This window comes from Coccinella septempunctata, chromosome X (genome assembly GCF_907165205.1).
Source record: "Coccinella septempunctata chromosome X, icCocSept1.1, whole genome shotgun sequence".
NCBI classification, from domain to species: Eukaryota; Metazoa; Arthropoda; class Insecta; order Coleoptera; family Coccinellidae; genus Coccinella; species Coccinella septempunctata.
This window is the reverse complement of record NC_058198.1, coordinates 14962757-14976432: the sequence shown is the minus strand read 5'-3', so window position 1 is coordinate 14976432 and position 13676 is coordinate 14962757. Positions and strand designations below refer to the sequence as shown.

The window sequence follows — 13676 nt, the reverse complement described above, 5'->3', positions numbered from 1 at the left end:
GCAACGTTTTAAACGGCCAATGAGAGTTGTCTGTCTTTCCTTCCTTTGTCTATGATACGGACCACAGCCTTTAGCTGTATTCGGGTTCGGCTTTCGGACAGTTCGAGAATGGTTCTAGAACTGCGCAGAGGATTTTATACTAGGGCGCACAATGAACTAAAGTTCAATGAGGGCGCAACAGTTTTGCGCAGTTTTAGAACAATTCTCGGACCGTCCAAAAGCCGAACCCGAATACAGCCTTCATATACGGACATTGAACTAAAGTTCAATCAAAGAGGAACTTTGGTTCAATAGACCATATTAGTGAGGTTAGGCGGGAAATTTGAATCGCGATCCATCCGTGGATCTGGTCCCTGAATTCCCTATGCATTTCTTATGGGACTAAAAATGCCGCGTACTTCTCGCCTGTTTTTGGATATTTTAGCGAATTTCTTAAGATTTATTTCTGTTGGAATGTGTTCTATGATCCTTCCTTAACAAGTTGAAAACAAAATTTCGTAATAAAATGGTATATTTTTTTAATAATGGATCAATATAAAATTGGTCAGCAAGATCCATGGAAGTTTGTCGTAGCTTCATTTCGTTTCTAACCTCTGAAGCTGACATCATTCTAACGCGCAAGCGTAGCATGTCATTTTCTTTGTTACGGTTCATGATTGACGTGTAGCAGAAATGATCTACGACATACGGATATATTCCGTATAATAATGTGTTCAATTTTGATTTTAGGACATATAAAAGTATATTGTGATGTAAAATGTACTTGGAAAAAACCTCTAATAATTGCGGCACCCAATTTTGCATGTCTTTATATTAACATTTACTTCTAGCTAGCGATATTCCATATTAAAGTCGATTCCTATGTAAAAAAATTTGAATATGGATCTCCCGCCAACTGAGTGATTCTAACCTCACTAATATGGTCTATGTCGAAGTATATGTCGAATTCCTGACAATTCGGTTCAATATCTGTCACCAGGGCTGTGGTCCGTATATACACTTTGGTTTCTTCTGGTTAGTAAGTGGGCGGTCCGTATATGTCGAATTCCTGACAATTCGGTTCAATATTGGGAATTCAAATGTAGATTGCAGCGACATAGTGGTGACAGTTCGAAGTAAAAAGTTAATGCCTTTACGTCATTGTTCTACGTTCCTCGATGTAAACCATAGACCTAATAATACATTTTATTTTATTAGGTCTATGATGTAAACAAATAAATGACAAAAGTGCCTTAACTTTTTATTTACAAAAATAGCCACCAGAGGGCGTATCGCTTGTTTTGGATTCCCAATCAGTCACCAGAGTAACCGCTCTGGTAACTTTCGGTTACCAAATGTGTATATACGGACCATACGCTAGGCGTATGGTCCGTATATGTAAGGAATTCGACATATACGGACCGCCCACTTACTAACCAGAAGTAACCAAAGTGTATATACGGACCACAGCCCAGAGTAACCGCTCTGGGGTGTGTTCATAAACTTACTCCGAGAGTAGAGTATGAGTATGGTCATGCTCAGAGAGCATACTCTGAGGAACTAAAAGTACGTTTGTGAACGCTTCGGGTAATCAGAGCTTGCTCTGAGTAAGTTTGTGAACGCAACCCTGGTAACTTTTGGTTACCAAATGTGTATTCGCGAATCCAATTACCGTTGAGGGCGCTGCGAAATGAAAACAAACTTTGACGTTTGTCAGTACTCTTTTCGAGATTTGTACGGCCTAACAGAGTTTTTCTAGAAAATCAAGATATTTGTCGGAAGTGAATTGATTGATTTAGTTTCGTAAAGAAAGATCAACATTCTTTGGAAATATTTTATTTCAAAAGGATGAATTGTGGAATAAAATCGAGCGATTTTATAGGTGATCCACTGTACCTAGACACAAAATCCTATTATTTCACAGACTCTTTCTTGAATTAAACCTAGCTAATAATGTTGAGGCAGCAAATACTGAGTTTGTGAAGTTTCTATTTGAAGTATTTCAATTCCATGTTATGATATAGGTATTCCTCATACTGAAATCTCAAGAGACATAAATATGATTCAGCTCATGGAACCTTATCTACAGATGAGAAAAAGCATTCATTTGGAAGTATGAAAATTATGAAATTGTATTTCTAAATCATCAATTGAATTTAGCAGAAAACTCTCGCAAAGAAAAATCGTTTAACCTAACTCCTGCCAGTTGAAAGCACTGATATAAATACCTTTTCCAATATTTTTTCCGAATCAATATTTCTATTCAGAAACCCCGACAATAATTCCAATATAACTTCTCCAAATAATAATTATAATACTTTGTTGGACAACGTGAGATAAGAAAAAACAAAAAAAACTTGTTTTGACTTTGCAGTACTGACAAAGTAGTTTCGGAATTCAGTCTGCAGAGGACGTCTAGATTTTTGGATTCGCCAATTTACCAAAGATGTGTGAAAAGCCTAGTTCTCAGAGCTTCGTCAAAGAGTAACCAAGTTGGTTACTCTTTGGCTTCGTAGTGTCGCCAGAGACAGTTCTCCAGCCAATCAGAGCATGTAAACAAAACTTCCCCTGACCCCTTCCTTTTCATTTCTGGTTGTCGAGAAGTGTCGCGACACGCCCCTTTTGTAGTTGAAATATTCCAACTACACCTCGAATTTCTGCGACAATCACAAGTAAATATAACCTATCTGTCAGCCGCAAAAACAGTTGTTTTTGATTTTAGATATTCTTTTCAGTATTTTTTAATCATGGTATATTTTCCATCTAAGTTCAGGTAAATATATGAAACACCAATGATAATTATCACGGAAAAAGAAAATATTCTTTCATTTCATATTTATTGTTTATTTCAGAATGGAGTTTTTCTACAAATATACAGCTTTATATTCGTGGCGAAAGGCGAAATAAAATAAGGAGAAGAAGGTGGATTCACTAGACCACTGCGGCAGATAGGTTTTTAACTTCCTAATGAACCATGGGAGTTCACTGCTATATACTCCATGAATATTCATTTGGCCAATCCGTAATAGATATATGAAAAGTAAGCTAATTTCACGTTTTGAAATGAGAAATATGTCAAGATTTCCTGAATTAAATTCCAATTTTCTTTCAGTGAATACAAAAAGTGCCTATTTCATTGAAATTCCCAAAACAAATCAAAAAGTAGCTGAACGTTACTCCCACAAAATAAACAAGATTGGAGGTTTTGATCCATATGCCATTTGAGCAAGAGATATACGAGGTTACAGTCCTGATGGAATATGATGATGTTGTGGTTTTTCTAGTTTTCACAACCAGTTTTTAAACACATCAGCAAATGAAAGCATTTAAGCGCTTATCAGCCGACAAATGCTTGCATTATATCTGGGTTTTGCTGTTTGAAACAAAATATTCTGTGAGAAGTTTTTCACAAAAGGGTCAGTACAGATGAATAGGTGTACATGTAAAGAAGGGAATAATGACCATTTTATGATAAAATGCTGCTATGAGGATTGTGAAATATATTGGATCCGATCCATGCGGAAAGTGTTGGGCTGACCATTGTTCCTGACCATTCGTTCAGCAGCGCTTGTACAAGCAATTTACACATGGATCGAATAGTTTTTTAAAATGTATATACATAATATGATGTAATGTGGTTGTATTAAATAATCTCGAATAGATGCACTGTTCTATACAAAAGGTGTATTTACTATAAATATAAAACAGAAACAATATGAAAATATAATTGGTTCAAAAATAGGAACAGTATAAAATTATATCCAGTAGAAAAATATACAGCATAAATATAATGAGGATAGAATATAACCCATATATTTGAATAGCTCTTTCAATAGCATCCAATAATTTTATTCGTCTCTTGTCTCGAGTCATTTGAGTAAAACTTCTTATCTTATACTTTCTCTATTTCTTCGGCCAAAATATGCAAGAGGATGGCATAATTCTTCATTTCCTCCCAAAATACTGCTTGACTTGCCCAAGTTATTGAATACTTTCATGGCCTCTGTACTAATGTAAATTTTACACAATTTAACCACAATTTTAGTTCGAACACCATGTTTACTTCGGACATTATGGTGTGAGCAACTCGAAAATTCATTTTTGAAAAGATATATGTAATGTAAATTCAAAATAGAATAGAATTTTTCAATCGTATTTGACAATCAGCTGTTTATATATAATAATATATCAAAGAGGAACTCTTGGTAGTATCTTCGGTATATACCAGAGATATACAAGAATCAAAGATTAACTCTTTGCAAGAATATCTCTGGTATATACCAAAGATATTACACATTATTGTGTAATATCTTTGGTATATACGGACCATACGCCATTACGGCGTACGGCGTACGCAGAGATATAGAATATATCTCTGGGCGTACGGCGCCATCATATATCTTATTATATCCAAAGATTATAGAGTTAGCTAACTCTATAATCTTTGATTATATCTATATAATAGATAATAGATAATAGATATGGGCGCCATACGGCCATACGTCATTATTCGTTCTTCTTCATACTTCGTTCTTCGTTCTCTGTACAAGCGTCATTTCATTCACAGATTACAGACAAAGAGGTTAATCTTTGTTACCCAAAGATTATAGAGACTATAATCTTTGTTTGTTACCATAGACATAGACATAGACATAGAGACATGGACTGAGCAATGCCAGCATGAAATTGGCTATTTATTAGAAAGAGAGAAAAGCTCGTCGGGACATACCTTTCTCTTTTTTGTTCACATAGAGGTGAGTGTAGACCAATCAAAATTCTAGAAAAAGACAACTGCATTCCCGACGTGTTTTTCTCTCTGTCACTTTTTTTGACCGTATTTCATGCATAGATATAAAGGGAAGGCACAGTCCATGTCTCTATGTCTATGAACGCGCCCATAGAGACATCTCTATGGTCTCTATGTCTATGTTTGTTACAGAGTAGATTACATTTCAAATTTAGGATTGACGATTGACCGTTATTGTTGGCGTTGTATATTCTGTTATCATCTCGATCATTCACAAATAATGTTGAGTCAAAAAAAATTTGAAAGATGCAAAAATTATACTAGTGAGGACAAAAGCTTGCTTCTTTCACTTGTAGAAACGTAAGGATAATCTGTCATTTTTCTGTATTATTCCTTGGAACTCTCAGTAAAATTCATTGCTCCTTTTTTTTCAGCAAAAAAAACATAGTTGAGTATAAGCTGACTAATAAAGTCAGCTCAGAACTCAAGAAGGAGGCTTGGGAGGAAATTGCTCGAAGCTTCAATGCTTGCACATCAGTGGCTAGGACCTCCCAACAACCGAAACCTTTTATGAAAACCTCAAAAGAAGAGGCAGAAAGGATTTGGCTCAAGAAGATGTATGTGCCAAATTAAATTAATTAAGTTTCTTATATTTTGATCATCTTTCATTGTAGAAGGATATACATAGAGAATTGCTGAATGAGTTGGAGCAAGCGGAGGAAAATTTCAATATTTCAACCAGGGAGAAGGCAAGACAGGAAAAAGTGAGCATATCATCAGAGATTTTGAGGTTCAGTAAAAGTCATGGCACGTTGATAGCTGTGAATTGACAAGTACTCCTCTTTGAATGATAATACAGAGTTATATTGATTACAGAAAGAAATAATGGCTACAGGAGGAGGGACGTTCATAAGTAATTTGGATAACACAGAACAGAGGATTCTATCAATTTTAGGGAACAAAGCTAGGCTGTTAGATAATCCATTTGACGATGCCAATTTATATTTTGGTGAGTTCGATCCAGTTATAAAGTTCACTTACCAGTTGGCCTGCCTCATATACTGAATGTCTTTGTGAATTCAGAAACTAGACCTGTCCTGTGTGAGCTTGCTAATTTGACATATATGAAAAGAAGTGCTTTGTGAATTCATAATCTTAATCCCCAGTGCACTCTGACAGTTCGATCTGAAAAAATCTGAATGTGTGCTGCATATTAAAATTACATACAAAACCGGACAATCTAAATTTTGTTTCTGAATTTAGAAAGATATTCTTGGTGTGTGAGACTGGCCCTATTATCATAATATATATTCCAGTTAGGTACAACTACAGAATAATAAAAGTAAGATTATGTGAAAATTTTCATAGGCAATTGAAAACAATGTTCTAGGAAGTTCAAATAAGAAATCAGCAACCTGATAAATTTTTCTGAATATTGTTATTTACTATGTGTTTTGATTCTATTTTTCATGTGAGAAAGAGGTAATCATAAAATTACTGATACAGCCGGATATCTTCTATCTCATCATTCATAATCTGTATTATGCCAATTGTTAATATGAGTTACTTCTCAGAATATCCTATACCAGCTATTCAAGAGACAGATCCCATTCCCAACCTAGGAGTTGATCCAGATCCTATTCTCGACCAAGGATTTGATCCAGATCCCATTCCCAACGAAGGAGTTGATCTAGATCCTTGCCTAGAACCTGGCTCTACCTTTCCTATCAAAAAACGAACCAAAACTAGAGTCCCCTTGAAAAAAACAATGAAAAAGAAACCCCTCATTCCCAAAGATAGGTATTACCTACAAAAGTTGGAAAATGCAAAAATTGAACAAAACATTCTGAAACTGCAACTTCGAAAGTTGCAGCAAAGTTTATTGTAATGTATCATTAATGTATTTCAATAATAATTTTTGGGAAAAACTATTTTATTATTACTTGATATTCTCTGATTTCATTTCAAATATAAGATGGCCTAATTAAAACAAAAATAAATATCCTGGAGCTGAAGCGTTGATCCCGTTCATCTGAAAACATGTACGATCATTCAGTTATCTTTCAAATTTATGAAACATACCTCTCAAAAATGTCTGCTATTAATGGATTTCGTATGGCTGTGTTTTGTTTTCCTTGATCATGGACAATATCGCTCTCTCCAATATTTTCAGGCAATTCTTTCAGCGCATCGACAGTATAATGAACTGATGAGCTAAATTTGAAGAACAGAGCATGCAACAATAATTGTTAAGGATGTATCCAACTTGTTCCTCAATCCATAATACAAACAAGGGAAGCGTCTTTTCAACACACCAAAGCATCTTTCAATGCATCTTCGTGTTTTTATATGAGCTTGATTGTACCTTCTTTCGGCTTCATTTCTTGGATTCAGGACTGTTGTTAGAAGGAAAGACTTGCACGCATAACCACTATCACCCAATAGATAGCAATTGCTATACAATCCTTGTTCCATTTCCACTATAAGAGGTGAATCATTAAAGATAGTGGAATCATGGACCGAACCTGGCCAACGAGCTATAATATTCATTATTTTCAGGCCAGCATCACACACTGAACATTTATTGAAAAATATCCCTTTCTGTTTCTGAAGGTCTCTGCGTTAGATCCTCCAGGTGAAATGATTAATTTGTGTGCAGTCGATAGCTCCCACAACACGTGGTAACCCAGCAATGTTGTGGCAACCTGCAGCAACTTCCAACCTTTTTTGCCTGGTTTTTGGCATCGAAATATAATTTGGTTTCAATTTAGCAATTTCTGTTGAAACTCTTTTTATGATTCTACATACAGTCGGTTTCGATATGTTAATATGTTCTCCAATGGTCATCTGGAAACCTCCAGTTGCGTAAAATCTTAGTGCAACTATTATTTGAAGTTTTGCGTTTAGCGCTCTGTTTCTCCTAGTGGGGGGCTCAATTTTCGCACCAATTTCATGAAGAAGTTCCATAACAGTAGTTTTTTGGATTCTGAATCGGTTTTTAAATTCTACATCATCATAAAGTTCAAGCGATCATTTAGGTCTTTAAATGAACGGGGTCTTCTATAATGATATTCTTCATTGTTTTCGTCAGATGAAGATGATATATCAGATATCATTTTCTCTATATAAGTAATATTTTCTAGAATAAACTGATTCGTTAATCGCTCAAATTCTGCCTTTCAACTTGATTGTCGATAAATGACGCGTTTTTAGCTTGATCAGGCATCAAAATGTTTTATGAAACCCATTTTTTGCCTGATCGATAATCACGAAGTGTTGACCGACGATCCTGGAGCGTTGATTGAGGATTTCTTTATTGGGCCGTTAAATCGGTGATTGAAAATCAAATCGGAAAAAGTAGCATAGAATTTCGTAATTGACGATTAAGCGCTCGATTTGGCAATCAGAGCTTTATGAAAACCGCCGTTAATATTTCAAAACCCTTACTTCAGTAGATCGATACACCATAAATGATCACTTTTAAACTGATATTTCATAAATTAATCGACAACTCCGTTGTAAAATTGAATGATAAGAATCTGGTTGAAGATTATTGGGAGAAGATACTTGAGAATTATTCAATATCAGTCAGATTCCGAATAGGATAGACGTAACAATATTTATATTCAATGCCCTATACAGATAAAAATAAGAAAAGATTCTAGAACTTTTGGAAAAATTGAAATTAGTTGCGATATTGACGTCCAGTTACACAGTTTAGGTTCAAGACAAGTTTCATGTTAATCTGAGATTAATATCGTTAATATTCACTGTTCTGTTAGGTTGAACAAAGATTAATGTTAGAATCAGCTTAATCTTGGACTGAACAACCACAACTAAAGAGTGAAACTTGAAATTTATAAGAATTTAAATGAGTATAGTTATATCCAATGAGAAGTTTAACGTAATATCTAGGAAAAGTTTTATCATTTGTTACTTAGATTCCTAGAATCATTTAAATCTGACAATGAGAATTGATCTCTACATAAACGAAAACGATTAATAATATTGAAGATCGCGCTGATGTTACAGATGCTCTTCCAAATTTTATAACTTTTAAGATTTGCTGAAAACTTATAAACATTTAATTCTTGAAAACTGGTAATATTGCTACTCAATTAATTTTTGCACTCAATTGTTAGTTTTGCAATTAGATAGAGTAATAGAGTAAATTTTTATCTATGGTTTTGTTACGATTATATCCGAAATAAATAAGTATATATTTTGTCTTGTGGGTTGAGTAGTCTGTTGAGCTGGAACTATCGTTATTTTATCAGGGAAAAGGGAAGTGAAATAAAATATTCCAACAGAATATCACAGTCGCCCTGATAATTGTTTACAGATGTGTTGGGACTGCACGAGTAGCTGGTGTGGTTTTGTGTGCAGGCTTGGACTGCGGAAACTAAATGCGTAATTTTCCTAGCTGGTGGTCGTCTGTCTCGATCGCTGAATCTGAATGATCTTTGTTTTACATATGGGTTCTTTTTATACAATTTTCGGAACATTTTCCCCGCACCAATGAAATTGTACGACGAAGGAGGCGTGGTTTCCTATGTTTCTCCGTTTTGATTTTCCCGTCGAATTTGTTGTAGGAATTCGGCACGTGAATTTATTTTCGAGGAAATTATTAAATTTCCTACACACTCCTCCACCAGTGACGAAGTTACGAAACCTACTGCAGGAATCTCTTGGGAAAATGAACTCTTCTGCCGGATCTAGTAGTTGTTCTTTCCTGGGCTGGAGTTTGATCTCGGGTTCTACAGGGTGTTCTTGCACTGGCTGGTTCTTCATATCGTCGTCCGCGATGACGTAGGCTGGTTTTAACCTGTCGATTGTCACTGTCGTTTCCTTGCCGTTCATTTTTATTGCGAAGTGTTTTGGACTTCTAATCAACACTTCGTACGGTCCGTCGTATGGGTTTTGCAGGCCTTTCTTCGGACCGTCATGCCGGACGAAAACGCAAGATGAAGTTACCAAGTCCTTGAACACAAAGCTGGACCGCTCTACGTGGTGGTTTCCGTCAGTGGGCCCTATTTCTCGCATTTGTTGCCTCAGGTTCACTATGAAGTCGGATGTGCTCTCGCTGTCATCCGTACTTCTGGAATCCAGGAACTCTCCAGGCAATCTGAGTGGCTCCCCATATACCAGTTCTGCTGCCGTTGCTTTAGCGAGCCAGTGTTTCGGTCCATCGGTCGTTCTTGTGGCCTTTCATTGCTGCCTTAAGTTGTCGATGGATTCTCTCCACCATGCCGTTTGCTGCTGGGTGATAGGCGATAGTTCGGATGTGATTCGTGCCAGTCAACTTACTTAATTCGTTGAACAGGCGCGACTCGAATTGTCTTCTTTGATCAGTGGTGATCCGAAGTGGAGTACCGAACCTCGCTATCCAGTTTGTGTGAAATTCTCTGGCGATGGTGGATGCCTCCTGGTTTTGGAGTGGGATGGCTTGTGGCCATTTAGTGAATCGGTCGACTCAAGTGAGGCAGTATCGGTAGCCCTCAGAGTGTGGCATGGTGTCCATGTGCACGTGGTCGAATCGACGGTTTGGTGGCATGAAAGTACCTAGTGGAGCATTGACGTGGCGAGTGACTCTGGCTCGCTGACACTCTATACAGCTGCGGGACCATTTTCTGCAGTCTGCGTTGACTAAAGGCCATACAAAACGTTGTAGAGGTGCAAGTGTCTGTGATGCTCGGGGTATGAAACGACGATAGAAGTTTATCATACCCAAGAATCTTCGAAGGTCTTTGGCGATTATTGTACAGTCTTAAAAAATATTACAATATCAGTCTCATATGAGGGGCTCAGAACTGAAGTGAACCAAGTCCATTCAGCCTAGTTTTGAGATGAATGGCTTAGAAGTTGTTTATCTCCAATTAATTCAAAAGTGACTTCTTTATTTATTATTATTCTTATGTAAACATATGCTTACATTCTAATCTTTTAAAATCTAAAGAAGTCACTTTTGAATGAATTGGTGATAAACAACTTCTAAGCCATTCATCTCAAAACTAGGCTGAATGGACTTGGTTCACTTCAGCTCTGAACCTCCCATATAAACAACACCAATCAAACCATCCTAATAGGGTATTGTAATGATTTGTCAAAATAAGCTGACCGTTCATTGCCGTGGGGCACACAAGCTTTTCCCTCGATTGATTTACATAAGTTTCAGTGACGTTTTAGTGAATTTATTATCAAAGAGTAACAAATCTTTTGGTACTCTTTGTTATTATGCTTCGTGAATGTTTTTGGAAAAAAATTGTGTCCGACGTCAGATCCCCTAATCATGGACAGTTCATTTAATCGAAATTCCAAACGGCGGATATTCTTTAAACCTTTCCATCGTTCCTATCATCTCTACTTCTACACTTGAATACACAATAAAAAGCAGGCATTTTCTCATTAGCTGCGAAAATATAAAAATAAAAATTTTTAACACACACCAATAAAATGCTTTGTGCTTTGTGTGCCCCACGGCAACGAACGGTCAGCTAATTTTGACAAATCGTTAGAGAACCCTATAATTTTAAGACTACCACAGAGTTGTGTTTATAAACTTACTCCTAGAGAAGAGTATGAGTATGCATACCCTGAGGAATTAAAAGTACGTTTGTGAACGCTTCGAGTAAGCAGAGCTTACTCCATAGGGTAAGCGGAGCTTACTCCGTAGCTTGCTGAGAGTACATTTGTGAACCCAACCCAGAAGTAATTTATGATATATATTATCTACATTTGATGTTCCAACAAAAATTATTGGGATACACTATCAGGTTCAAATTAAAACACTCTTTTTAATTCATTCGAGCTTAGGGTAACTGTTTTATTAGCATCATCAGGAATCTACAAATATACTCAGTGAATTAAAAAGAGTTTTCTAATTTGAACCTGACTGTGTATCCCAATAATTTTTGTTTGTCTCAATCTTACAGTAAATAATTTTTCTCTACTCTATTTGATGTTCTGTAAATTATCTCATATCCCCAACTATTTTACCTTTTCAAGCACACGTATGGTCCGTATATACACATTTGGAAACCGAAAGTTACCAGAGTGGTTACTCTGGTGACAGATATCGAACCGAATTGTCAGGAATTCTACAAAAACGGACAGCCTACTTACTAACCAGAAGAAACCAAAGTGTATACAGGGTCTTTCACGAGGAACCTCACCCATATTTATAGGGGAAACTACTGAGCGTATTTTCATGAAATTCAGCACTTATAAGTATTTCACGATGCTGATGAAATCTAAAATATTTTCAAGGCATGAGCACCTCCGGTTTTTCCGGAAATGACGTCAACTTCCGTTTTTCAAATTAAAACACCATTTTATTATTGCAGAAATAGATTCCTTAGAAAATTTCAAGTTATTTTGATGTAACATTTTTCAGTTTTGGTTGGAAAATTCTCTCTGAGCGGGAAAATTCGAAAAAAAAATCGAAAATAGAGCTCCGCTGAAACAAGAATAACTTCGAGGTTTTTGGATGGAAAATTTTCATTTTTGGGATTTTTCAAGATGTAAGATTGATGTATCCACTTTAAAAATCGAAATCGCGATTCCTGATACAGGGGGTGAAAAAATCGCTTTCAAAGTTAGGTTATGACAAAATCGTGAAAAATCAATTTTTTCAAATTAGAACCCCATTTTTTTATGGCAGATATTGAATCTACGTTAAAAAATAATGTGAGTATATGCATCACACCCTTGCCATAAAGTGGATATTTTCTGAGTTATTCACAAAAAACTGTTTTTCGTCTTGAATTTTCAGCTATTTCTTCTCCATTCACGCCAAAAAGATGAAATTTTCAGGAACTGTTATTTGAACCATGCTGTAGATTTTTCACCCCTTCTTGAAACCGACTTCAAGTTACTATTAGGAGAACCATGGCAAACTCTCGCAGTCATAACTAGAGAAGATGCTCAAAGTTTTGACCGTTAATTTCTAGACATTTATTTATACTGTGGGTTGAATAGTCTGTTGAGCTGGAACTATCGTTAGTTTTACCAGGGAAAAGGGAATTGAAATAAAATATTTCAACAGAGAATATCACAGTTTTTATTCAACCCAACTTTATGAGGGTTGCCCTGAAGAGTAAAATATGTGCAATGTCGTTTTAACAAAAACGAATTTGTTTCGCCCTAATGTGCGGTCACTGTTGACGTCCGGAATGCAGGCTCGGGATGCAGGTCAAGTGTCGCCCTGATAATTGTTAACAGATGTGTTGGGACCGCACGTCTTCGAGTAGCTGGAGTGGTTTTGAGAAAAACCTTTTGTGTGCAGGCTTGGAATGCGGAAGCGATATGCGTAATTTTCTTAGCTGGTGGTCGTCTGTCTCGATCGCTGAGTCTGAATGTGAATCGTTTTTGCTTCCCATATGGGTTCTTTTTATACCATTTTCGGGACATTTTCTCTGCACCAATGAAATTGTACGACGAAGGAGGAGTGGTTTCCTATGTTTCTCCGTTTTGATTTTCTCGTCGAATTTGTTGTAGGAATTCGGCATGTGAATTTATTTTCGAGGAAATTATTACATTTCCTACACACTCCCCCACCAGTGACGAAGTTACGAAACATATTGTAGAAATCTCTTGGGAAAATGAACTCTTCTGCCGGATCTAGTAGTTGTTCTTTCCTGGGCTGGAGTTTGATCTTCCCTATCGGGTTCTACAGGGTGTTCTTGCATTGGCTGGTTCTTCATATCGTCGTCCGCGATGACATAGGCTGGTTTTAACCTGTCGATTGTAACTGTCGTTTCCTTGCCGTTTATTTTTATCACGAAGTGTTTTGGACTTCGACTCAACACTTCGTATGGTCCGTCGTAGGGGTTTTGCAGGCCTTTCTTCGGACCGTCATGCCGGACGAAAACGTAAGGTGAAGTTACCAAGTCCTTGAATATGAAGCTGGTCCGCTCTACGTGGTGGCTTCCGTCAGTGGGCCTTATTTCTT

At 36.6% G+C, this 13676-nt stretch overlaps 1 long non-coding RNA gene across 1 annotated transcript; it reads left to right on the top strand.

The window, feature by feature from the left end:
• The first annotated feature begins 2511 nt into the window (after window positions 1-2511).
• Window positions 2512-3660, top strand: LOC123321504. Its single transcript, XR_006538866.1, has 3 exons — window positions 2512-2752; window positions 2832-3019; window positions 3092-3660. It is a non-coding gene; the product is annotated as an uncharacterized LOC123321504 (long non-coding RNA).
• Window positions 3661-13676: the final 10016 nt, after the last annotated feature.